Source organism: Rhinolophus ferrumequinum, chromosome 11 (assembly GCF_004115265.2).
Source record: "Rhinolophus ferrumequinum isolate MPI-CBG mRhiFer1 chromosome 11, mRhiFer1_v1.p, whole genome shotgun sequence".
Lineage (NCBI taxonomy): Eukaryota > Metazoa > Chordata > Mammalia > Chiroptera > Rhinolophidae > Rhinolophus > Rhinolophus ferrumequinum.
This window is the reverse complement of record NC_046294.1, coordinates 60984990-61012694: the sequence shown is the minus strand read 5'-3', so window position 1 is coordinate 61012694 and position 27705 is coordinate 60984990. Positions and strand designations below refer to the sequence as shown.

Genomic DNA, 27705 nt, shown 5'->3' with positions numbered 1-27705 from the left:
TAATTCTTGAGGACACACTCCTTTGCTTTTATGAGAGAGGTCTATTTCATTGGTTTTAGTATGAAATGGTGAGCTTCTGGCCTTCACAAAACACTTCAGTGAAAAATGAAAACTCTCTGTGAGGCTAAACTATGCAATCAACTAATGAATCTCTTGCAATAGGAAAAGTCAAATTATCAGTAAAATGGAGAGTCAAGGAATACCATGAACATGTTTGGACACTTTTTTGTGTTGTTTCAAAGGAAAGCTTCAAAGGTTTTAGCTTCTTTCAAAGAAAAAGAAAACAGGTGTAGTATTTAACTAAAGAAGGTGAATGTTGATTAAAAATGGTTCAATTATTTGTTCAGAAAAATTTAAAGCTTTATTGTCTTCTATCTTATCAAAACATGAGTACAAGTCTTTATTTTTCAAGATGTTTTTTGGACTCTCAGTTTAACATATTTGGACCCCTCAATCTGTCTTATTTGTTTGTTTATTTCATTAGTTGATCGCTCTCTCTGAGTAGATTATTTTTAGAGCAGTTTTAGGTTCATTACATAATTAGGAGGAAGGTACAGAGATTTCCCATGTTCCCCAAGCCCACCAGCTTGCACAGTCTTCCCATTACCACATCCCCCTCCCAAGCGGTACGTTTGTTATAACTGATGAACCTACATTGATACATCATCCTCACCCCGAGTTCATAGTTTACATGAGGGGTCACTCTTAGTGTTGCACATCCTATGGGTGTGGACAAATATATTATAACATCTATGCACACTATAGTATGACACAGAGTATTTTCATTGCCCTAAGAATCCTCTGTGCTCCTCCTATTCATCCCTCGCCCCCCACTAACTCGTGGCAACCAATGACCTTTTCAGTGTCTCCATAGTTTTGCCTTTTCAAGAATGTTGTATAGTTGGAATCATAGAGTAGACTTTTCGGATTGTCTTCTTTCACTCAGTAATAGGCATTTAAGTTTCCTCCATGTCTTTTCATGGCTTGATAGCTCATTTCTATTTAGAAGTCTGTGATATCCCATTGTCGGATGTGCTGCCATTTATCCATTCACCTACTAAGGGACATCTTGGTTGCTTGTAAATTTTGATGATTATAAGTAAAGCTGCTATAAACGTCCATGTACAGGAGTTTGTGTGGACATTTGAATAAATACCAAAGAACATGATTGCTGGACTGTATGGTAAGAATATGTTTAGTTTTGTAAGTAACTGCCAAACTGTCTTCCAAAGTGACTGCACCATTCTGTGTTCCTATCAGAAGTGAGTGGGAGTTCCTGTTGCTCCACAGTCTTGCATTTGGTATTGTCAGTGTTCTGGATTTTGCATTTGTTTATTTTTAGTATGTTTTTACAGATAGTGTATTGATGTAACAGAAAGTCACAAGAATATTTTCCAAAATCCAGTCTCAAAATCAAATAGTAGTTTTCTTTTTTCATTTGTGTTTTCATCTTTAAGTCTTTGAAATATGTCCATTCATCTTTTTAATGAGTACTTTAAGTAGACATTAGGCTAATGTATATTATTCCATCTTTTTATTATCTCTCTCTTTTTTTTCCTTACCCCCTCCTTCTCACCTTACCTCACTCTTCACCTTTCCTTCCCTCCAGGTAACCAACATGAATAACTGGATGTTTTCTTCATTACATTTCTTCTTGTTCTCATAATCAGACACACACATTTCCTCCTAATATACTTTTTACTCTGATTATGCTAAATTTTGTCATTTCTTTTATGTACATAATCAAATATGGTTCTTTTGTAGTTCTGGCTATCCTACTTTGATCAAAAAGTTTTCTCTGAAGCCAGGAAAATACTGTCTCTTTTTTATCTTTATTCATTTAATGCAACCAGATTTTTTTTAAATTAAATCTATGCAGTAATAGATCCAGCATTATTTTCTTTAAGGTAGATGCTCAAATGTGCCTAGAGGATTTACTAAATAAATAATCCTTTTCCATAGAAATATCTATAATGCTTTATATATTAAATTTTACATTTTTAAAATTACATATTTTTTGCATACTACTAACATATAATTTTATTTTCCCTTTGGTACCATTGTGTTATTTGTCATTTACTAGCAGCATAGTGTTTTTATTACACTGTCTTTGTAGTATACCTTAATAACTGGCAAGGCATACCACATTAATTATTCTTAGCTCATAATTATATTATTTTGTTAAATATTGTTAGTCCATAAAAACTTTAAAATGACTTTCTAGTTATAAAATTGGGTTTCCAAATATTAATTTTTGAAGGGTTGAAAATTTAAAGATATTACATGTTCTAACCTAAAAATAGGAAATGAATTTTATTCAGCTTTTTACCTCTTTCCATAAAGTTATATTACTTTATAAAGATTTTGTATTTCTATTGAAGTATTACTGTACTTTATAGTTTTTATTAGCATATTTTTAATTTCTAGCTAATTATTGCTAGTATAGAGAAAAGCAACTCAGTGTTTGTATAATTTAAATTACTTTTTTTCATATTGGTAGCTATTTTCAGAAGCTTTGAATTTTCTAGATATGCAATGTTTTTATCAACACAAAATAATTGAGTCATTTCCTCTCCATTTTTTATACTAATTATGTCATTTTCTCAACTTATCACATTCAGCAAAATTTCTAATATACTGGTGTATAATAGTGACAAGTATCATTTTCTGTACTTGATTTTGATCACATTAATTTGTTATTTTACTATTTAGAATGAAATTTTATAGTTTTGTCTTTGTCCTATTTACTTATTTTCTTCTTGCATTGTCATCTTAGTAATCCTGGGTGCTAATATCTTCAAATCCAAATACACAAATTAAAACACACACACACACACACAATTAGAACAAATAAAATTACATGTGAAATTAGGAGCCTAAGTGGTGAATTTACAATTTGCTCTATCACAAGGAATACTTTAAAAAATTACATTTGCAACTGGTTCAAGATGACAACCTAACTACTCAAGTTTACTCTTCCTCCTGCCTCAGAATCTATTGAACCGACTTGCCATTTCATTTAGAGTAAAAGCGACAGTCTTCACAATATTTTACCAGACTCCCACAAAATCTTTTCCCCCTCCTATTCCTCTTTTTCTCTTTCACTCCACTCTAGCCACAATGGTTTTCTTACTGTTTCTCAAAAAATCCTAGTCCCATTTTCACCTCAGATCCTATGCATTTACTGTTGTTCCCTTTGCCAAAAGCAGTCTTCCCCAGATATCCGTATCACTGTTATCTGAAGTCTTCATTCAGATGTTACCTGCTCAGTGCAACTTCCCTGACCACTATATTTAAACTTGAAACATACACTGCCACCCACACTTCCTACTCCCTACCCACTTAATATTTGTCAACAGCACTTATTACCTTCTAATATGCTATGTAATTTTCTAGTCCACTCCTTTTATTGTTTCTAGTTTGTGCTAGAAGATAAGCTCCAGGAGCGCAGAGATTTTTATCCATTTTAGTCACTGCTCTAGCCACTGCTGTATTCCATGGGAAAATACCTGGTACATAATAAAAATCTAACAGAGTTGTGTTAAGCTGGAGAACTCTTAACCCATATTTTGGCTGGTGAAAATTCTAAAGTTTTCTGGTTAGAACCTGGAATCACCTGAGATCAGAGAGAGCAGTTCTGCAAGAAGAAGCAAGTTTCACATTGCTTGCCAAGTAGCAGTTTTAGGATTTCAGAAGAGCTGAGCTAGTTCCCTTGTTCTTACCAGCCTCATCTCACCCAAACTCTCTTTATACAGCTGACTCTTCCTTTGTCCCAAAAGAGAGACTTGAGTAGGAAGAGGGGCCTGATATACTAGCAAAAAAAATAAAAGCAAAGGTTCTAGAGATTTTCATGAAATCTGGGGATTCATGTGGGGGTGAGGCATGGAGACCTGGAAAAATGAAGATTAGGGTATGAAAATGGAACAGTGCTGGTGTGGAGCAGTGCCCAGTGGGTCTTGGCCTAGGAGATGGCCCTAGGAAAGGATGACTGAATTAACGTAGAAGTGAGTGATATTGCCATTAGCTCACTGATACATTATTTACATAAATGTTGAATTTGCTAGGGGTTTCTGTGTTTTTAATGTTCAGATGTCCTCATATCTCAAATTAAAAAAAAAAAGACATTTGTCATTTGTACAAATCACTTATTCAGCCTGAGAAGGGAGCATTAGCTCCCTGCACCCCTACCCCCCCACCAAATCCATTACAAATAAACCTTTTTGTCTCCTGTAATAGAATCTTAATTCTGATGATTGAAAACAAACAAACAAACAAACAAACAAACAAACAAACAAAGACGTTTAATATGGTCGCCTCAAGAGACTGTTATAGTTTGACAATTCCGTTTTTACATTTTTGCAATTTCTATAGCAGGCTGGATTGTGTGGCAAAACAATTGAAAAAAAAAAAAAAAACACAAAGGCAGTGGTAAAAACTCCTGGGGGAAGATTTCATTCCTAAAAATGCTACATAATTTTATGATTTCTAAATAGAGAAGGAATTTTTTTTTTATCTTAGAATTTGCTACTATGCATTTTGAGGCACTATCATAACCACAACAGTGCTAATACCTTATATTTCTGTAGTCCTTTACAGATTACAAATGCTTTTATGTGCATTATGTCATTTAATCCTCCTTGTCTAGTAAATGCACGATAGTCATCAGGGAAAATACCTCCAGATGGCTGAAAATAAACATCAGCTACCCAAATAAACACTAGACTAGTGGCTACCGAATGCATGCCTTAGAAAGCTTTAATGAAAGTTTCAAAGGTCCAAAGTAAAATTAAACAGACAATTATATGTACATGCATCTGTGTGTGTATAGCTACAGTCTGCCCTTATCTTGAAAAGGATTTTTTCATTAATTTATTTCTTCAACAAGTATTTATTTGGTACTTAGTATATTGCGGGTACTATGTACTGAATATAATGTAGTGAAAATTACAGATGTAACCCTGCCCTTCTGGAGTTTAGAGTCTAAGTAGACAACATGTAAGAACCAAATATTTAATTCTAATTCTCTATGTTTAGCTTTATCGAGGTATAACTGATATACAAAATAGTGCACACATTTAATGTGTACATCTGATGTGTCTGGATATATGCCTAGCCTGTGATACCATCACTCCAACAATGGTACTAAATATACCTATCACTTCCAAAAATTACCTTTTTTCGTGCGTGCGTGTGTGTGTGTGTGTGTGTGTTGGTAAGAATACAACACAAGATCTCTCCTATCGTATTTTAAAGTGCAAAATATTGTACTTAACTACAGGCACAATGTTGTATAATAGATCTCTAGAACTTAGTCATTCTGCGTAACTAAAACTTTATATCCATTGAAAAACAATTCTCCTTTTCCGCCTCTTCTAGCCCCTGGCCACAACCATTTTATTCTCTCCTTCTGTGAGTTTCACTATTTTAGATACCTCATATGAGTGGAGTCATGCAACAATTTGTCCTGTGACTGGCTTATTTCACTTGCCAAAAGGTTCTCTGGGTTTATCTATGTTGCCATAAATGGCAGATTTCCTTGTTTTTTAAAGCCGAATAACATTGCATTATATGTATATACCACATTTTTCTGATGTATTCATTTGTCAATGGTCTTGAGGTTGTTTCAGTATCTTGATTATTGTGGATAATGCTGCAGCGAACATGGGGATGCAGCTATCTCTTCAAGATACTGCTTTCAGTTATTTTGGGTATATATACTGAAGTGGGATTGCTGGATCATATGCTAGTTCTATTTTTAATTTTTTGAGAACCCTCCATATGCTTTTCCATTGTAGACACACCATTCTACATTCCTAACAATGTATAAAGATTTCAGTTTCTCCACATTCTCGCCAATACTTATTTTTCTTTTTCAGTAAAGTGATATTTCATTGTGGTTTTGTTCTGTGTTTTCCTTGGTGATATTGGGCACCTTTTCATATACCTGTTGTCGATTTGTATGTATTCTTTGGAGAAATGTCTATTTAAGTCCTTTGGCCATTTTTTAATTGAATTATATGTTTTGTGTTTTGCTATTGAGTTGTATGGGTTCCTTATATACTTTGGATATTAATACCTTATCAAACAGATGGTTTGCAAGTATTTTCTCACATTTGTAGGATGTCTTTTCAATCTGTTAATTGTTTCCTTTGCTATGCAGAAGCAAAGTTTAATAAGTTCAGTAAAGAATTCATCTTTTTTATTTTTGCCATTCTTTCTTATATTGTGATGAAAATAATATTAAATAATGATAATAATTAATGGTAATTTCTTTTGCTAAAATGAGTGGCAAAATAGAAAACTGAATTGCCAATGTTCTGTTGACTCTAAATTATTTTGTAACCATTATGGTATTTGTGAATCACCACTCAAGGCTTCCCTTGATGTATATTTACCTTTAAAGATTCATTACAGAGGGACTAAGGATGAGTTTAAAAAGCAACTTGATGCCTACAGTGAGACTTGTCCTTTTCTTTTCCATAAAAAATAATTACTTCTTCCAATATCACCCAGTCACTATCCAACAAATACAATGTATTTGTGTTCTAAATTAGAATGCAGAGTATGGTTAACGTTTATAATAGTGTTTAAGCCAGGCAGTGTGTTAAAAATGAAATAAATTAAGGATGACCAAAAATATGAAAAAAAAACATGTAGTCTCATTCACACTAAAACCCAAAGCTGCCTTAATTTCTTAAAATGTTCCTTCAGAAATATATAAACAGTGATAATCTTTCTTGTGGCTACAGCCAATATTTGTTCTAATTACTCTTAATTCCAAAAGCTGTAATTATTGAATCTAACTGGTCTTTCCTCTTTCATATTTTGAGTGAATTATTTATATTTGAGAAACAAAGCAGCTTTTTTTCAAATGTTTCATATTCTTTTTGCACCCTACTTGTGATTTATATTGCCAATCTCATTTTACAAGGATTGTTGAGGTATTATGAGAGAGACCTAGAGCTGTATGTCAAATGATATCTACTCCCTCCTCTTGATAAAAGTCATAAAAAGGTTGATTTGCTGATTTGAGGTGTAACTCATTTGTGAATTAACATAATTAAGATGACAGAGTGGTAAATAAAACAAATAAGACTGACTCTAGTATTCCTGAACTGATTGGGCCAGTGCTAATGTAATGCTTCTGGAAAGAAAATGTGAAGGCAACTGATAACATGGATGAAATAGCGAAAATCTTTCAACCACGTTTAGGTGGCATTTACCTTTTTATCAACTGGCAGAAATGCAGGAATTAAGAAAAGAACAGCGGTTGCTGGTTAGCTCAATTGGTTAGAGCATGGTGCTGGTAACACCAAGGTGGCCTGTTCGATCCCCACATGGGCCACTGTGAGCTGTGCCCTCCTTAAAAGAAAAGAAAAGAATAAACCTTAACGCAAAAGATTCAAGATCCAGCTTAGTTAATTTTCATCCTGTTAGTTAAAATAGTGGATGATTCTGAAGGTAAACTGAATAGCCAATGGAGAGCTAATAAAAAGTAAAAGTTGCGGATGAAAATACAAGGAAAAAAATAGCAAACACAGATTGAGGAAAAATAGTGTAGGGTACTAAGTTTCAGACAGCACTCATCAGAAGTGGTAGTTTTCACATAAACTCGTCAGTTCTAATTCACATGCGTTTATATATCTAAGATTAAAACATGTTGCTTAGGTTTGCACATATGATTATGTATGTAGTATTTGAAACTCTAAAAATGAGCACACAATACAAATGTATGACTCTTAAAAGATGATGGTAGTTAAGAATGTTTAATTTAACATATACGCATACAGACGCGCACACACACACGCACACACACGCACACACACTTGCAGAAGCTGGTTAATGATTTAGAGCTTTCTAAATAAACCGTAGTGTTTATCTATGGGATGTCGGGGGAAGAGGACAATACGTATAGAGGTGCAAAGAGGTAATAGTAGTCCTTCATAAAATCAAGCCCTGTAGTTACTGATGTCTTCATAAAAGACTGTAATTATCTCTTGTCCTTCTTTTCCATGACCCCATAACATTCTGTGAAGCTTGAAAAGCCAATCTCATCAACTTCCATTAATGAGTGAAGGCTGAACATTGGCATTTAATTCCATTTTCTCCTGAGTGCCTCCAAATTGAGTAAGGGAAGTTTTTTTTTTCTTTAATGACACAAAGACCAAAAGAATGGAAAAATAAATAATTTTTAAATGGACATGTGGTAGAAAGAAAGACTTAGAAAGAAAGCCAAGGAGCAACCCAATAAGCAGTATAGAACCCTCCAAAAGCTCAAAAATTCGGGATGGTAATTACTTCTAGAAGCTGGACTTAAAAAATCAGAAATAATTGAAATTTTGCATAAGCATCAAACATGCCCAGAATCCTACCTGTCTGGCAGAAAAGTTGAAATTTATTCAGAGTACAGAGCAAAAGAAAGGACCTCTGCATTGAAGGGCCCAAGGCCAGTTGGGAGGCAGAACACTACCCTTAAATGGGGAAATGACCTCCTTCCCTGAGACTTATGACCAGGCTAACTTCATGGATGGCCCAATGAATAGCCCAATCAGGACTGTCGACTGTCTGATATGAAATCCATAAAAGACAGGCCCAACCCACTGGCACAGAGTCTCCATTTGTTGTTTGTTTGTTTGTTTGTTTTTAATGTCCCACCACTGTTGTCCATCCCTAGACATCTGAAAAAAGACTTCAACATGGAAAACAGAACACAAAACCAATGAAAATAAAAGGCTGAAAGAAACAGACTCTTTAGGGAAATAAAAAGTTTAAATAAAGAACTAATAGTAATATTTTCAAAGACATGGTAAGATATTGCATCTTTGAAAATAGGAGCAAATACTGCACAAAGGAATAGAATAAGAAAAAAAAGTCTTAGAAATAGAAAACATGTAATGATAGAAATAAAACACTTAATAGAAGGGTATGAAGAAAGAAATTGAGGAAATATATAAACATGTAAAACAAAAGGGTGAGGGAAGGGTATGTAAAAGAGAGAATATAAGATAACTAGAAAACTAATTCAGGATGCCCCAACATTTAATAAGAAGAGTTTGGGAAGGAGTAGAGAAAATAAAGGGAATAAATCATTTAAACTATATTTTAAGAAAATTTCCCAGAACTGAAGAACATGAATTTCAAGATTAAAATGGCCCTCTGAATGCCTCAGTGGGTGGAAATCCCCACCGCCACCACCATATTGAAGCACCTTTTTGCCAAATTTCAGATAACTGGGGAAAAAGAAACATATCAAATTTCCAGAGAAAGAAGGTTGTGGGGGCAAAGAGAAAAGAAAAGAGAGAAAAGAGAAGGGAAGGGAAAGAAAGGGAAGGGAAAGGGAAGGCAAGGGAAGAGAAGGGAAGAGAAAAAGGAAGGGAAGGAAAAAGAAGGGGGAATTAAAAGGATTGGGAACTAATGTCACTTAGAAGCATTTTAAAATACTTTAGTAAATGAGAAGATATACCACATTCAGGGATGAGAAGTGTCAATATTGTGAAGATGGCAATCCTGCTCCAGTCCTGTCTTCTACTTTCTTTCTACGTTCTCACCATGGACCAGCTAAGCTATTTTTGCTTGAGTTCTTAAAATATATTACGCCTCTCTCTGCCTCAGAAGATTTGCACATGCTTTTCTTTCAATCTGAATGCTCTTCTTATCGTTTTTAGCTCAGTTAATTCCTACTCATCCATCAAATATCAGTGTAGATGTCACTTCCTCAGTGCATTTTCCCTTATTACCGAAAATAACTTCACTCCTCATATTACCCTGTATTTTTAAATCACTGCACTTATGTAATTTGTAATTATACATGACTTGTCATTTTTATCCATATAATATCCATTTTATTCATGAGATCATAAGTTCTACTTTGCTTAGTACAGTGGCAAGAATATAGTAGGTCACCTATCAAATTATGAGTTATTCTGTGCTGAATGTACCTTGTTTTGTAATTCTCTTTCCAGCTAAGACATAAATTCCATGGAGCATAGATTTTCTGTTTTGTTTACCGTTATATTCTCAGTGCCTGGCATTTAGTAGTTGCCCACAAAATATGTTACTTAAAGTCACTTAAATATTTGATCCATTTTTTTTAGCTTTTCTTTAAATTAAAGTTTATTGGGGTGACGATATTTAATAAAGTTACATAGGTTTCAAGTGTACAGTTCTGTAATACATCATCTATATATCACATTGTATGTTCACCACCCAGAGTCAGTTCTTCTATCACCACATATTTGATCCTGTTTACCCTCATCTATCACGCCCCTCCCCCCTTACCCTCTGGTAGCCACTAAACTATTGTTTATGTCGTAAGTTTTGTTTCTTTATGTGTTTGTCTTGTTCCTTTGTTGCTTTCAGTTTTATATCCCACATATCATTGAAATCATATGGTTCTCGACTTTGTCTGTTTGACTTATTCCGCTTAGCATTATAATCTCAAGATCCATCCATGTTGCTGCAAATGGCATTATTTCATCTTTTCTTGTGGCAGAGTAGTATTCCATTGTTATATATACCATATCTTCTTTATCCAATCATCTATTGATGGACACTTTGGTTGTTTCCATGGGTTGGCCACCATAAATAAAGCTGCAATGAACATCAGAGCACATACCATGTTTCCCCGAAAGTAAGACCTAGCCGGACAATCAGCTCTAATGTGTCTTTTGGAGCAAAAATTAATATAAGACCCGGTCTTATTTTACAATAATATAAGCCTGGGTCTTAATAGAATAGAATAGAATAGAATAGAATAGAATAGAATAGAATAGAATAGAATAGAATAGAATAGAATAGAATAGAATAGAATAGAATAGAATAGAATACTGAGTCTTATATTAATATTTGCTCCAAAAGACGCATTAGAGCTGATTGTCTGCCTAGGTCTTATTTTTGGGGAAACATGGTATATCTTTACAGATAAATGTTTTCAGATATTTTTGGTATATATTTGCTGGGTCATACGGTAACTCTATTCTTAATTTTTTGAGGAACCTCCACACTGCCTTCCATAGCGGCTGCACCAATCTGCATTCCCACCAACAGTATTTGAGGGTTCCTTTTTCTCCACAGGCTCTCCAACACTTGTTACTATTTGTCTGGTTGACGATAGCTATTCTAACTGATGTGAGGTAATATCTCATCGTGGTTTTTATTTGCATTTCTCTGATTATTAGTGATATTGAACTTCTTTTCATATGTCTATTGGCCATCTGTATGTCCTCTTTGGAGAAATGTCTCTTCAGGTCTGTTGCCCATTTTTTAATGGGATGGTTTGTTTGTTTGTTTTTGGTGTTGAGTTGTATGAGTACCTTGTGTATTTTGGATATTAGCCCCTTATCAGAGGCATTGTTTACAAATATTTTCTCCCAAGCGGTTGTTTGCCTCTTTATTTTGTTGATGATTTCTTTTGCTGTGCAGAATCTTTGAGAGAGGAAGTATCAAAAGATACTTGAGTAACAACTTTCACTGAAATGATTTCCCATGAAAGAGGTATCAAAAAATCAAAATTCTCTGTAAAGCATTGGGCACACGCTGATTCATAATAAAATTTGTGTAGGAAATAAAGGGAATCTATTATTTCCTTATTCAGTCATCAGTGAATGACCTACCATGTCCAAGAGATCCAAGAGGGACAAATGCGTTCATGGTGGGGCAAAGATGAGGTATATGGGCAAACACTGTGGGCGTCACGTAGACCACACCTCCCTGTCTACTGCTTTCACAGAATCATATCTGAACTCTCCTCGTGCCTTAGACTTTTCTCACCAGTCATCTTGGTTAAAATGGCCCCTTTATACTTCAAAGCCATCCTAAGGGACTAAATCTTCTCGTGTCAAGCCCACGTTTCTCTTGAAGGGAAGGAGCTTTGTTGCTTATTCTTGCTTTCTTTACTATTTTCACTGGGAATACTAGCACCTTTGCTCCTCTTCACAACACCTCCTGCTTTTCAAGGGACTTTTCAAGTCTGAATTCCCTGTGATTGGAGAAGAATCTGGAAACATATAGTAGGTTCCGTATTTGAAGTGATTGTTTTTTTCCCAAGCTAACCTTTATCCTTAAGACAATGGGCTTATGAAATATTCTAAGCAGGGGAAATACAGGAGCAGGTTTGGTATGTTAAGGATCACTGCAGGTAAAACGGAAGTGGACCAAGAAGAGAACCAGCCTAGAGCCTGGGAAGATCAGTTGGGATATTTTTGCAACAATTCAGGAACTGCTAAGGGTCTGAAGGAAAGTAATAATAGGGGAAGAGCAGAGAAACTAAAGGTTGTGGCTTATGCAGCATTGAAAGGGGAGTGAAAATTAAGGTTCTTGTCTGAGGCTGGTCCTGGAACGAAGGTTTATCTGCTCAGGAAGTAAACATTTTAGACCTGTGCCCCTTCTCCCTCTGCCTTTCTCTCCCCTTTCATTTTGGGTCCTCAGGAAAATTTACAAAGATGCAGACAACTCAAAGATTTATAAGCATATTTTTAAAGTAGGAAGCAGAAGCCAGTGAATTTAAGAAGCCCGAACTCTGTGCTTTCAGTCCTCTGTTTTTGATGACTTGTTCTCAGAAACTTAGAACAGCTCTCTTTAAGTGGATTCTCAGGATAGCTACTTAATTATCTTGTTATTTATGCCCATTTAAGATAGAGACCTTTCGGCAGCTCAGCTGAGGCCATCGGATCATGACCTTTGCTGACAAACTTCCTGACTTCAGTGATGTGTCTCTGCAGGCAGTGCCCTCTATTTATATGTATGTCTAAAATGAAATCCTACAAGTCTGAATTAAGAGAATTTTGCCTTTTCTAACTAAGTTGTTTTGTGCCCAAAGGGAAAAGGCTGTTAAAAGAACTGATTTTGGTGTTTTAGTTGGCTTATGCAAATTTTAGACAAGCCATTCTCTTGAGTTCACTATATTTCCTACTCAGAATATATATGTAAGGATTCATGCCTTTGGAGGATATACCTAGAAATATTTCATTCTGTTTCAGAGAGAAAGGGGAATGGTGAGGGGAGAAAATGTAGAGGGGAAAATATTTGGTGGGCATCAGATGTTGACTAAATACTGTGCGCACGTCATTTCATTTAATTTTTGTAGCAAACCAGCAAAGCAAAAATTATTTTACGCATTTCTATGGATAAACAAGCTCAGAGAAGCCAGGCTACTTGCATGGTTAATAACTGTCAGAGCCAGGTTCAAATCACGGTTTTTCAAACTCCAAAATTCTTGTTCCTAGTATCTAACTGCAAATGACTTAATAGACCAATGAATGCCTCATTTTCAAAAGGTATATCATTGGGAAGAAAAGGACAGAAATAATAGGAACATTGATTTTGCTCCTTGTATTTCATTGACTTATTTTTAATTTTTTGGTTTATGGCCCTTAAAAATAAATTATGTGATCGACAAGAATCACATGGATTTATTTAAAATAATTTAAGCAGTAGTCTCCCCTGCCCCCATTTTTAATAGGAATGAAGGATAAATCATGGTATTGCCATTAGCAACGTGTATTCACTCTTTCTATCAAAAAACGACAATTTACATACTGAGTTTACCAAGATATTTATAGGTAAAAATCTGTACAGATATTATACAGAATGATATAAAAGTGGGAGTTAAGTTGATATCTAAATGTTAATTTAGATTAATTCATTACTTAAATAATGTTTCTACATTAAGATCAACTTTAAAACTATCTTCAGTGATATAGCTACTGTATAATATGAACACCATTTGTAACTTTATATAGTCATTTGCACTTCGCAAGCTATTTTCATATTTTTTGTACATTATCTCTGCTTCAGAAGAGAAAGCTATGACTCACAGTGTTACAAGATTTGCCCAAGGTCACAAGCTCAGAAATGATGGCATCAAGCCTCAAACCTAGTTATTTTGATTCCAAGATCTATGTTCTTTCCACTCTATTGAGACTCCCTTTCTTTCCTTGGAAACATTTGTATTAGTGATTTGTGTGAAGTCGTGGAACTGTTGTTTATCAAATTTGTCCTTCACACAGAGCTAGAAGTTTAATGTGACTGACTAATGACACAGTCAAAATCAGAAGGGAAAAAGCAAACAAACAAAAAACAAAAACAAAAAAAACTTCCTGACTGAAAAGTTGAACTTAAACTAGAAAGTTGAAATTTAGTAGACATAAATATAAACTCTAGCAATTAGGTTAATCAATTGATTCAGTGACCTTGGAGGTCTTGTCGAACTATGAGAATCTTTTATGTACAAAATAATGCTTTTTAAAAAATTTTCTTTCCTATTTGATAGTATTAAAATCTAAATTTACCTTTGATATCTACTGTATGATTTTACTGAATATTTACATAGGAAACTATGATTTAGAGATAGATAATATGATTACCAGCCAGCTTTGTTCTGCAAATGAACTGATTGATTACAGCTACTTTGAGGAGAATAATTTGAGAACTTGAGGTAGAATGACTTCGGGCTGAATAATGCCTACTATACACAAACTAAGTGAATATGTAATTCTGTTGCAATTTGTAAACCATTAATTGCTATGTAATGAATGTTTAACAGCAATGAGAAAATTATATGAATATCAAAGTAGCCATAAATTTACAAATCTAATCTTGCTACCAGAAAGAGCATGACTTAATGACATTTGAGAGATCCATTTATCATTCATGAACATACTTTCAAAATATAGTTTGGTCATAGAATTCTGTACAGAATAACAGAATAGAGGCATTTATAGACTGTTAAAGGCAAATCTTTTTTTTTCTGGCATAATCATGAATACAACTTATCGCTAAATGAAGCCAGAGATAATAATGGTGGTAGGTAAACCAAATGTGCTATTCCAACTTATACCTGTAGGATTCCATCTGTCTTCCAAGGCATCCTTGAAATGGGATTGTCATAGATCCTTTAGATTATTAATTCATTTTCATTTGTTATAATGGAGATGGCTTTATTGTTTTGTATGTTTATGTTTCATAAGATATCTTACTTTTCAAAGCAAAGAGAAACTGAGTGTTTGACCAGTTTAAATAATAGAAGTGTCAGTGAGCAAGTTACTCATTATTTACTAAGCTTTCTGAGTACTACTTCTAAGTTACTATAAAAGATGAGACTATATAAATGAAAGAAATAGACAGAGGGAAGAATTGTAGCAAGGTGGCTGAAGAACAGACTTCAAAATAGAACAAAGCTGATTTCAGTTCTTAGCTTTGTGGATTATAGGTGAGATGTCAGGTAAGTTATTTAATTTATCTGAACCTTATTTTTCTCATGTATAAAGTCATTAATCTAATATTTTTGTAGTGAATAGAAACAATGAACATAAAGAACTTAACACAAGACTTGGCACAAAGTAAGAGCTCAATGATTTGATAAGTAGGTTGGTGCAAAAGTAATTGTGGTTTCAGACCATGAATTTTAAATCATTATAACTAGGCTCAAACACATCTTTAATAATCAAAATAGGAACCATTACAATCAACACATTTTTGCCAATGAGATATAAGTTTGTTTATTCCTGTAGCGTAAAGATCTGTGGGTCAGGATTCGCTGAACTCTTGGAAAGCATTTTCTGCATCCTGCTGGTTGTGGAAGGATTTTCCCTGCAAAAAGTTGTTGAGATGCTTAAAGCAGTGGTAGTCAGTTAGCGAGAGGTCAGATGAATATGGTGGATGAGGCACAACTTTGTAGCCCAATTCGTTCAACTTTTGAAGCGTTGGTTGTGCGACGTGCGGTCAGGGGTTGTAGTGGAGAAGAACTGGGCCTTTCTGTTGACCAATGACAGATGTAGGCGTTGCAGTTTTTGGTGCATCTCATGGACTTGCTGAGCATACTTCTCAGATGTAATGATTTCGCCGGGATTCAGAAAGTTGTAGTGGATCATACCGGCAGCAGGCCACCAAACAGTGACCGTGACCTTTTTTTTGTTTCAAGTTTGGCTTTGGGAAGTGCTTAGGAGCTTCTTCTCGGTCCAACCGCTGAACTGGTTATCGCAGGTTGTAGTATAAAATCCACTTTTCGTCACACATCACAATCCAATTGAGAAATGGTTTGTTGTTGTTGCATAGAATAAGAGAAAATGACACTTCAAAACGACGATTTTTGTTGTTGTTATCGTTCAGCTCATGAGGCACCCACTTATTGAGCTTTTTCACCTTTCTGATTGGCTTCAAATGCCAAATGACCATAGAATGGTCCACGTTGAGTTCTTCGGCAACTTCTCGTGTAGTTGCAAGAGGATCAGCTTCGATGATTGCTCTCAGTTAGTCATTGTCAACTTCCGATGGCCGGCCACTATGCTCTCAGCTTCAAGGCTCTCATCTCCTTTGCAAAACTTCCTGAACCATCACTGCACTGTATGTTCGTTAGCAGTTCCTGGACCAAACGTTGATGTTGCGAGTTGTCTCTGCTGCTTTACGACCCATTTTGAACTCAAATAAGAAAATCACTTGAATTTGCTTTTTGTCTAACATCATTTCCGTAGTGTAAAATAAATATAAAATAAATGGCAAGTAGTAAGTCATTAGCAAAAAAAAAACATAAAGTGAGAAATGCACATTAAAATGATGTATAACATAACCACATTTATTTAAGAATGTATTCTAAAATCAGATAGCAAATTTCAATAATCCAAAAACCGCAGTTACTTTTGCACCAACCTAATAATTCAGTATTATTCTCTTTCCTGCAAGGAGCTGTGTTTCCTCACACATTCTGAGTAATTTTTGCTTTTGTTTGTTGGTTGGTTGATGGATTGATAAAAATATTCTTAATTACTTGATATTATTTTTAAAAACATTAGTCAGAGAAATTAGAAGTCAATGTTAAAATTTAAATATGGTAAAAGATTAGCACTTTTTAAGTTGACATCATGTAGTTACACCAAACTAGAAATTAATTCTTTAGGGCTTAGGAATTGTTTTAGGTACAGCTGAAAATTGGGTAGTCACAAGTTTAAGGCCATCAAACAAGAAGTCTAACAGAAAAAGCATGGATAAAAAAGGCAGGAAAAAAAAGCAGAAAAAATTTCTTAATGTTTTCCAATATTAAATTTTCTTTTTTTTTCCTGATTTTATTTGTGTCTTTTCTCTTTTTATCTTAGTGAGTCTAGCCAAGGGTTTGTCAATTTTATTAATCTTTTCAAAGAACCAGCTCTTTGTCGCATTAATTTTTTTCTATTGTCTTTCTGTTCTCTATTTCATTTAGTTCTGCTCTGATTTTTATTATTTCCTTCCTTCCTTTGACTTTGGGTTTCATTGATTCTTCTCTTTCTAGTTCTTTAAGGTGTAATGTGAGGTTATTTATCTGGGATTTTTCTTTTTTCTTTAGATAGGCCTGTAATGATTTAAATTTCCCTCCTAAAACTGCTTTTGCTGCATCCCAAAAATTTTGGTAGGATGTATTTTCCTTCTCATTTGCATCTATGTACCTTTTGATCTCTCCTCTTATTTCTTCTTTAACCCAGTTGTTTGAAAGTATGTTGTTTAATTTCCACATATTTGTGTTTTTTCTGCTTTCTTTTTGCAGTTGATATCGAATTTCAAAGTCTGTGATCAGAGAATATGCTTGGTATGATTTCAGTTTTCTTAAATTTGCTGAGGCTAGTTTTATGTCCCAATATATGGTCTACCCTTGAGAATGTCCCATGTACACTAGAAAAGAATGTATAGTCTGATGTTCTAGGATGAAGTGCTCTATAAATGTCAATTATGCCCATTTTATCTAATGTGTCTTGTAGGGCTGATATTTATTTATTTTTTTCTTGTTTGGATGATCTATCCATAACTGTCAATGATGTATTTAGGTCTCCTACTATAATTGTGCTGTGGTCAGTTTCTCCCTTTAGTTCTGTTAGTAGTTGTTTTGTATATTTCGATGACCCTCTGATCGGGGGCATAAATATTGATGACTGTTATGTCTTCTTGTTGTATAATCCCATTTATCACTATGAAATATCCAACTTTGTCTTTTGTTACCTTTTTGATCCTGAAGTCTGTTTCATCTGATATCAGTATGACTATACCTGCTTCTCTCTGGGTATTATTTACTTGGGGTGTCAATTTCCACCCTTTCACTTTGAGTCTATATTTGTCTTTGTAGCTGAGATATGTCCCTTGGAGACAGCATATGGTTGGGTTTAGTTTCTTTCTTTTTTCTTTTTCTTTTTTTTTAAATTAAAGTTTATTGGGGTGACAATTATTAGTAAGGTTACATAGATTTCAGGTATACAATTCTGTATTACATCATCTATAAAACCCATTGTGTGTTCACCACCCAGAGTCAGTTCTACTTCCATCACCATATATTTGATCCCCTTTACCCTCTTCTACCAACCCTCTTCCCCCTTACCCTCTGGTAGGGTTTAGTTTTTTTGATCCAGTCTGCTACTCTGTGACTTTTTATTGGTGAGTTCAGTCCATTTACAATTAGGGTGATTATTGATATATGAGGATTTCCTATCATTCTATCTTTGGTTTTCTGGTAGGATGGTGTCTCCATTATTTCTTTGCCGTTTTATTGCTGTCTATTATTTCTGCGTGGTGGTATTCTATGATTTTTCCCTCTGTTTCTTCTTTTTGTTATGTTATATATTTCAGTTCTGGTTTTTTTGTTTGTTTGTTTGTTTTTTAATGACTACCATTAAATTTATGTAAAAGGAAGTTTCATATTTAGAGTATTCCATTTTTTTCAGCACACTTATTTTCTCCATTCCCTGGTGCCAGTTCAGACCTAAACTCAAAACGACATTTTGTACACTGCTTACATTTCAGTGTCTGAACAAGGCAAATAATCCAAAATTATTTATGGAAAATTCCCATCTGTGAACCTTCAGTCCAATTTGAATACATTTTAGGACAAATCAACCATGTGAACCACAACTACAGAATGTTACAGAGAAAATTTTGTCTTCTTAATAGGGTGAAAATTTGATTTAGTTTTTTGTTATATTTCACAGGCACTAATTTTTTTGTGTATATTTGTATATATATGTTTCCTGGTAATATTTTGACATAAAAGTATAATTGACATAAAATTAATCGCACAAATCTAAATATACAAATGAGCATATTTGCCACCCCCAAAATTTTCCAATCCATGTGTCCTTAATTTCTTGTATTATTTCATTACCTAGAACCACTACTATAATTTCGAATAGATATTTTCACAGCAGACATCCTTTTCTTCTTTCTGATCTTAGGGGGAAAGCATTCAGTCTTTCACCACTAGATATGATATTAGCTCTAACTTTCTTATAGATACCCTTTATCAGGTTGACTAAGATTTCTTCTATTCCTACTTTACTGAGAGCATTTATCAGGAATGGATGCTGGCTTTTGTCAAACATGTTTTAAAATAACTATAAGTCTACGGGAGTTATCTATTTCTTTCTGAATGAGTAGTGAAGAAATGTTTCCATTTCATCTGTGTTATCAAAAATGTTGGAATAAAATTGTTTGTAATGCTCTTTATGATCTTTTTAAAGTCTTTAGAATCCATAATGACGTCACCTGTCTTATAACTCATATTGGTAATTTGTGCCTTTTACCTTTCTTTTTTTTCCTTAATCAATCTTGTTAGAGATATATCAATATTATTGATCTCCTCTAATAAGCAGCTTTTGTTTCATTGATTTGTTCAGATGTTTTTCTGTGTTCCCTTTCATTGATTTCTGCTTTGATCTTTATTATTATTTTTTTGCTTACTTTTAGTTTCATTCATTGTTCTAATATCTTAAGGTGGGAGCAAATGCTTTTGATCTGTGACCTTTCCTCTTTTCTAATACAGTCATAGAGCGCCCTAAAATTTCCCTTACTTAGTTATCTCTTATATCCCACAAATGTTGATATGTTATATTTTTATTTTTATTTATTTCAAAATATCTTCTAATTCTTTATCCATTCTAATATCTATTTATCCATTCTAATATCTTTTTAAATCTTTCAAGCATAAGACAGACTTTTCTTTGTCATTTTTTAAATTAGTTGTAGAAAGTGGAAGTGAAGTAGATGGTGATAGGAAAAGTTGGATTGGAACAGGTTCTAAAGTGGTATCTAAAGCTGATTAAAAGTTCTCATTTATGTCTTCTTTCCAGTTCCATCGATTTTTTACTTCATGCGTTTTGAAGCCCAGTTAGGTGCTTACATGTTTAGGATTACTATGTCCACTTGATGAACTGACACTTTCATCTATGGTAATATTTTTCTCAATTCTGTGTCTGTTTCTATTGATTAATCATTTTTTCTTTATGAGTCATGTTTTCCTAATATAGTACATGCCTGGAAACTTTTTTTTTTTAATTTATTTTTAATTTATTGGGGTGACAATTGTTAGTAAAATTACATAGATTTCAGGTGTGCAATTCTGTATCACATCATCCATAAATCACAAACTTTTTAAAAATTGTAATCTAGATAATATAAATTTTACCTTCATGGTGGAATGAATATATATGTACATGTATATACACAATTTATATACACACACATAAATTCTAGAGCTAAATATTCTCCACTCCAGAGGCAAGAACCTCTGAGTGCTCTAATCAATGCCTGTGAATTAAGAGCTTTTCCATTTTGGCTTATGGGAACAGGTGTTATTCCAGGCCCTGTATGTTCACTGGGTAATATTCAACCTAATACTTTTGGATTGTGTATTTCAGAGCCTCTGATAGTTAATCAGAGTTAAGTATTTAGTACCCTGCTAAATACTTGAAGGAGACCCTCTGTAGATCCCCAGGGTCCCTTTCTTCACTCCTCTGTTTTATAAACTCTAGCAGCCTTTATCTCCCCAGACTCCTTGAACAATGACCTAGAAATTCCTTCGAGGCAGTCTTCTAAGGCATTTGTATGGTCCATTTTGCTTGTTTTCCATCTGTTATGGATCACTATCCTTTATTGTTTTATATACAATATCTTGAAAACTTTTTTTCATATATTCTGTCAATTTTTTGCTGTTTCAGATGGGAGTGTAAATCTGATCTCTGTTATAACATCTTGGTCAGAAGCCAGATTCATTGGCACTAATTTCTGAATCATGACTAGTAGAAAATAATATTGCATCCTAGAAGTAACTTGAATTTAGAAAAACATGTATTGCTTTTCTTTGTCTTTTAGATGAATGGATAAATGATAAAGTAAATATTACTGAAAAAAATTCTATATAAGATAGAGAGGTAGAGTCAATTCAAATGGAATAAAGAGAGCATATTTCTTAAATATTTTTGAACTACTTTATTCAGCATTGTACATTCTTTCTCAAACATTGAATTATCTGGATAATCCAACATTTTACATGTGTCATATATTGTATGTGGAAATGTGCATGCACACATTTGTGTGTATATATATATATATATATATATATATATATATATATATATATGTCTGCTTTGCTTAATTTCTAAGGGTACTGTGGATTGATTCAAAAGGTTCATAGCGTACTTCACTTTATCATGAAGCCGTTGTGATATAAAACCATGATTTGTCAAAATATATTCAGAAAACTTGCACTGGAAGCAAATGAGGAAACTAGAAGAGATTCTACCAATACAAGTCTCAAAATCTTTCAAGCATAAGACAGACTTTTCTTTGTCATTTTTTAAATTAGTTGTAGAAAGTGGAAGTGAAGTAGATGGTGATAGGAAAAGTTGGATTGGAACAGGTTCTAAAGTGGTATCTAAAGCTGATTAAAAGTTCTCAGCAAACCTATAGGGACAACTCAGAAAACTCCGGCCTGGAGAGCTGTCCTTTGTGCTGTCATCTGATTCATTCATGCATTTAGCCCATAGTATTTAGTACCCGCTACCTTTAAGTCACAGGGGATACAAACAATAAAATGTCAGTGATTTGTTGGAGGACAAAACGACAATATTTAACAAAATGAAAAGACAACCTACAGAATGGGAGAAAAATTTTGCAAACCACATTTTGGATATGGGGTTTAATATCTGAAATATACAAAGAGCTCAGTCAACTCAATAACAACAAAAAATGCAATTGAAAAGTGGGCAGAAGGACTAAATAGACATTTCTCCAAAGAGGACATCCAAGTGGACAATAGACACATGAAAATGTGCTCAACATCACTAATCATCGGGGAAATGCAAATCAAAACCACAATGAGATATCACCTTACACCTTTTACAAAGATTATCATCAAGAAGACAAGAGACAAGTGCTGGTGAGTGGTGAAAGGGAACCCTTATACATTGTCCATGGGAATGTAAATTGATCCAACCACTATGGAAAATTAAAAAATTAAAATAGATTTGCCATGTTATCCAACAATTCCACCTCTGGGTAAATGCCCAAAGGAAGTGAAAACAGGACTTTGATTAAGATATATGCACTTCCGTGTTTATCACAGCATTATTGACAATAGCCAAGATATATGAAACAATCCAAATGCCTTTCTACTAATGAATGGATAAAAAAAGTACGTATACACAAGAAAATAGTATTCAGCCTTAAAAGGAAGATAACTTCCCATTTGCTACAATATGGATGGACCTTGAGCACATCACACTAAGTGAGATAAGTCAGACAGAGAAAAACACGTACTGTATGATATTACTTTTATGTGAAATCTAAAAAAGTTAAACCTGTAAAAATCAGAGTAAAATGGTGATTACCAAAGGATGGGAGGCAGGGGATAAGAATGATGGTGTTTAAGGTTATAAACTTGTACTATGTGGTAAATAAGCCATAGAGATCTAATGCACAGTATAATAATATAGATAGTAATATTGTACTATAATAATGTGATTAATATTGCTGTATCAGCAGTCACATTGCAATATATAAATTCATCAAAGTAATGGATTGTACTCCTTAAACACATGATGTTACATGTCAAATCTGTTCAATAAAATAAAGATCTTTATGGTAGAGACAAAGTGTTAGTCATATTTGTATTAATGATTATAGTTTATTGATGGAAAATGTTTGAGTCAACAGAGCTGGTTTAGAGTCATCTCTTCCACTTACTGAGCCGCCGTGAGCAAGTATAGTCAGCCCTCCATATGTAGTTTCCACATCTGCAGACTCAACCAGGTACAGATCAAAAATATTCAGAAGAAAATGTTACGTTGTTGCTGACATGTACTATGTTGTTAGGCCTACGATGGTTGGGTCTGTATTAAACATGTACAGACTTTTTTGTGTCATTATTCCCTAAACAATATAGTATAATAACTATTTACACAGAATTTACATTGTATTAGGTATTATAATTAATCTAGATATGATTTAAAGTATATAGGTGAATGTGCATACATTATATGCAAATACTGTGCCATTTTACATACAGGACTTGAGCATGGGTGATTGGGTATCCATGGGCAAGTGTGGATCTTAGAACCAATCCTCCACGGATAGCAAGGGACCACTGTAATCTCCAGGTGTCAGTTGCATTATCTTTATGATGAATGCGTTAGAAAAGATCCTGTTCTTCTACAGCATTCTATAATTCTAAGATTCTTATTCATACATAATTGAGCAGCTCTCACCAATATGCTTTTGGTTGCTGATGTATCACATAATTATCTCAAGTTTGTGGGGGCTCTTCAGAATCTCATCACTGAAATGGTTTTTCCTGCTGTGCCAACTGCAATATATATGGATATTGGGACAATTTCTCTTGGATATTTATAGAATTACTATTAAAATATAGTGTTTCTATCGGCATAAAATGGTTAATAGTGTATGTAGGTTATCATTATAGTATTATACCCTTCAGACTTATAAAACATAGAACTTCTAAAGGGAAATTAACTTTGCCTTTCTCTTGTTACCAATTGAAGGCAGTAACATGAGCAATATCACCAAAGTGGCCTAAAATGTGCTCATTTATTGTGAGTCTTATATAACCGAACTAATTCTCTCTCTGCGTACTGGAAACAAAGGTTTTCTTCGGGGAAAGTATCATGTCATTCCTGGCCATTCTCACGTATACATATTGTAAATTTGCACTTGATTTTTTTGGCATGTTATACACCTGGAAGAAAGGCATTGGGTTTGGTAGAGAAAAGGAAGGAAATCACCATTTATGGTATGCCTGTTGTATGCTTTATATAAGATAACTCATTTAATACATGGACATTATATATATTTTGTATCATAACTTCTCATCTTGTGAAACCTGTATTTTGTCTTATAGGTATTAAATTACAGAGGCCAATCTCTCTAACTCTGGAAAAATCCGTTCTATTTTCACTAATCAACAGAAGTTAGACCCATTGAGTCTGCAAAAGTTCACCAAGGCTGTTGTTGTCAGACAAAACCATTTTCTTCTCTACTTCTCACAGAGACCTCCAGGAATCCTTTCTTTCCTCTGTGACTGGAAAGACCAAGAGTCAGAATTTTTCTACATGTACAGAATACTAGGGAATACTGTGGGTTCTACAAAAGGTGTTTTTTTTGTTATGAAATATATTCAAAACTGAGTTTTTGATTCTTATTCAGCTTATCGAAGTCCTTTCTTTATAGTTTATATTTCATTTTAGCATTTTATTCTCTCTTTTCTCCGGTCTGTCATAAAACATATTCAGAATGTTTTTCAGAAAAGATCTTTCTTTATTTGTCCTCAGTGACACTAGCTTCGTCCACGTGCTGCTGGAGACATGTTTGAATATATGAATTGTTGTCCTTCTAAGTGTTCTAATTTCTAAGTTGTGCTTCTAATCTCTCATAGAATCATAGTATCTTGAAAAATGAAAATGACAATAAAGGGATTTCTAGATCGATGGCTTTTTCAAAGCAAGGAGTCTGGAATATTAGAGCTGAAACAGTTTTTGCCCTAAACTTACCTAATTCAATCTTCATTTGCGTGAATGGTAAAATCTTACCATTTTACAAGTGAATAGTTTAAACTCTGTTAACCTGTTAATATCAGAGACAGGTTCCCTGACTCCGGTTCTGTTTCTCTCAAATACTGAGATAGTGTTAAAAATTGTTTAAAGACAAGGGACTATCCGCCAATATTGACTCCCTCCTTGGGTATGGCTGGCGGTAAATGGATGCCTTCTGCAGCATGCTTATTCTAACAGCCCCCTGATTGACCGTCAGCATTTTCTCCTAGCTTAATTCAATCCCTGCTTTCCAAGAGCCCACTCTAACTTGCTCATCTTATTTTTGGGTATTTCGTCTCATCTTAGCTCTTTCATCCTATAATGTTTACAGAGCTGCAGAGAATATCAGTACAGAAAATAATGTTTAATAAATACTGTGTCTCATGTGTTTCTGCTAATGATGCCAGAGAGAGACTGAGGCTCCTTTGTTATTCTTCATATTCCCAAGTCTTACTCATCTTTTAAAAGACTGCCCAAGTTTTTCTCATCAAAGCCTTTCTCAACTACTCAAATCTCATCACTACTACCTTTACTGGACGCCAGTGAGACCATCACACACAGTATTCTTCCACTAACTCAAACTTCCTGATCTAGACTTCAGTTCTATCCATTTTGCTCTGAAATCTCACTCAAACTCGGGGCCTCACCCCTAAGACTGAAGGTCATTAGACCTCTGATATCATAGAAACATAGAAATTCTATTGTACAAGCTCCTACAGTGGTTTCTAACGTCAGTAGCAAAGGGCTCTCTAGCCTTTATTTCTTATAGGTGAAGTTTCCTGAGTAGGGCTGTCAGATAAAATATAAGATACCGAGTTACATTTGAATGCCAGATTAAAAAGAAATACAGTTTAACATCAACTATGCCAAATCTTGCATGGGGTATACTTATGCCAAACATATTCATTGTTTTTATGAAATTCAAATTTAACTTGTAATCCTATACTTTTATTTTCTAAATCTGCTGACTCTATCCCAAGACAGCCTCCCGACATTTTTGACATATTAACTGCATGATACCTGGTCACAATCAATCTTTATTTGGTGTCCTTATATGATCAATATCTTACATGTCTGTAATGGTCCATTGTTTTCAAAGCACCTTTATTTATTACCTTATTTACTCCTCAGCGTTGCCCAAGTGTGTGGTTACTATCTTTCCCACTATGTACTTGTTTGTTCAGTGTCTCTGTGTTTCAGTTTTCTAGGATATAACATCAAGTTAATCATACCTACTTTGATGAAGGGTTACAAAGATTAAATAGGATAAACTACATCAAGCAAATTCCTTGAAAGATAAAAGAAAGCAAATAACCAAATAAACCTATATAACTTCTACACTACTCTGCCATCACCCTAAATAGCTTGCTTAATATGGAGCCAATGTGGGCAAGGGCAGAGTTTCATTTTAATCAGCTGGTTACAGTTAGACTTTTTTAATATGCTTCATAGAGAATTAGGAAATCTGACGTGAAGCTTAAGAAAATACACTTAGTTCTCAACTTCTTTCCTTCATTTGGATATTCCCCTATCTTCATGATGAGATGTTTTGCATTATTATAAGAAATACAAGATTATAAGAAATATATGTGATAATGTTCTTAATTTTAATCAGTTGCTCTGTGTTTTCTCTCAGTGATTTGAGAATTTTTTTAAAAATTAAATGTTTTTAAGGAGTGTTGGATTACATTAATTAAATCTCCAACAGGAACAAACACATCATTCAAAGATACAGGAAGTAGATTGTGAGTCTGTGTCCATTCTCCTTGATAGCTATTCAAGAATATCAATTAGTAACACACTGATGACAACAAATACCAAAGAACTGTCTCATAAATTTTTGTGAGATGTGAAAAATAAAAATATGCCCTGGGGAGCAGAATGAATTCATGTTCAGAGATTATATTTCAAGGTACATGATTAGTATTCATGAGCATGGAACGAGCAGAATTCAGAGATTTCTGCAAGCCAGCCATTCATCTAGGAAGACTGAGAAGAGGAGCTGTTAAGATAGTTAATTTTGATGCTATTACTGTTATTATTTTTCCGGCAGTGATATTTTAGATTCCAACATATCCTACTGATACCTACGAGTTTATTTTCCATGGTCACTGTGTTGAAACGTGTTTTGAGAAATTGGTTACCTCTCAGGTAAACTTGTTCACTTCACAAAAGTTGTTTAACTATAAAGTTATTTAACTATAAAGATCCATGTATTTACTGCTTTACTTGCCCTTTTATACTGGAGAAATTAAAAATAATGAGGCAAATAACGCATATAGTTTTAGTATTTTTCTGTTTCTTTTTTGTGTGCCTTCATGTGCTTTCAAAAATGCAATTTAAGTAGTAAACACACTGCATATTGCATCTAAAATTCTGTGACTATAAAGTGTATTTATACAATGTCTAAGGACAGACAGCCAGATTTCTTATAACTTGCACATTTTTTGGAGTGCTTTTACTAGACATTAGAAAATCGTGTCATTCCAAAATTTACTTTCCAGTAGAAAATTCAAATATGTGATATTAGGTAACAAGGCTTTAATACACTTGTCCAAATGCATTCCATATGTACACTATATAAAATACATCAAGCTGTAAATAATTCCAGTGTATATACCACAACATACAATGATTAAATAGTAGATACTACACAGTGTTATTTATACACGTGCATTTATAAAATAAATAACTGAAATCTAGAAATTCATAATTAGTATTTTGCTAAAATGCATTGTATGAAATGTACAATGTGCTTATTTTTGGATTAAAATTTGCATTCTATACGTGATAATAAATACTGAGAAATAAATGTTCTGAAGTGTTATAAAAACTGCCTGGCAAGTGAGAAATGGCTTGTTAATTGGATACT

General features: G+C 34.0%; 1 protein-coding gene and 1 pseudogene across 3 annotated transcripts in view; one reads left to right on the top strand and one right to left on the bottom strand.

Moving 5' to 3' along the window:
- The window catches only part of GRM5 (glutamate metabotropic receptor 5), a 454770-nt gene that overhangs the window by 175861 nt on the left and 251204 nt on the right, over positions 1-27705 (top strand). The window lies entirely within an intron of this gene.
- On the bottom strand, positions 15448-16461 carry LOC117030809 (histone-lysine N-methyltransferase SETMAR-like; annotated as a pseudogene).